Raw genomic sequence first — 597 nt, forward strand, 5'->3', positions numbered from 1 at the left:
GTTCAAGGGGGCGAAGCACGCTGCGGACGAGGCTTCGGAGGAGGTCAAGGAGGCGGTTGGCGAAGGGAGAGATCGCGCGAGAGAAGCGATGGAGGGGAAATCGAAGGACGTGGACGCGGCGAGGGAGAAGGCTGTGTCGGAAGCGAGGGACGGAAAAGACAAGGCGATTGCCGTTCTGAAGGACGGCAAAGACGCGATCGGTGGAAAGGTGTCGGGTGGCGGGAAAAGTGCCTGGGAGAGAGTGGTGGATGCCGCGAAGCGGGGGGAAGGGAAGGTGGAGGATGCGGTTGACGGCGTAAAAAGAATTGGAAGGGACGGAACGTTGGAGATAGAGAGAGACGTTAAAGACATCGCAAACGGTATCAAGGATAAAATCGGGGAGAAAGTAGGCGAGGGCGCGCAGAAGGCGGCCGATATTGGGAGAGCAGTGACGGATAAAGCAACGGAGGGGATAAAGGACGTGGAGTCAGCCGGGCGAAGCGTAGGCGAGGGCGCGAAAGCGACCAAGGACAAGGTAGCTAAGGAGGTTAAGGAGGACATGGACGCAGCGAGGCAGAAGATATCTTTTGGAATAGACTCGGCGGCAGAGAAGGCCGC

General features: G+C 58.8%; 1 protein-coding gene and 1 long non-coding RNA gene across 12 annotated transcripts in view; one reads left to right on the forward strand and one right to left on the reverse strand.

Annotated features, from left to right (window-relative positions):
* The window catches only part of LOC102681644 (ankyrin-3-like), an 80239-nt gene that overhangs the window by 57772 nt on the left and 21870 nt on the right, over positions 1 to 597 (forward strand). The window lies entirely within an intron of this gene.
* The window catches only part of LOC116186105, a 13857-nt gene that overhangs the window by 404 nt on the left and 12856 nt on the right, over positions 1 to 597 (reverse strand). The gene's annotated exons all lie outside the window — the stretch shown is intronic.

This window comes from Apis dorsata, unplaced genomic scaffold, assembly GCF_000469605.1.
Source record: "Apis dorsata unplaced genomic scaffold, Apis dorsata 1.3 scaffold_429, whole genome shotgun sequence".
Classification (NCBI taxonomy): Eukaryota; Metazoa; Arthropoda; class Insecta; order Hymenoptera; family Apidae; genus Apis; species Apis dorsata.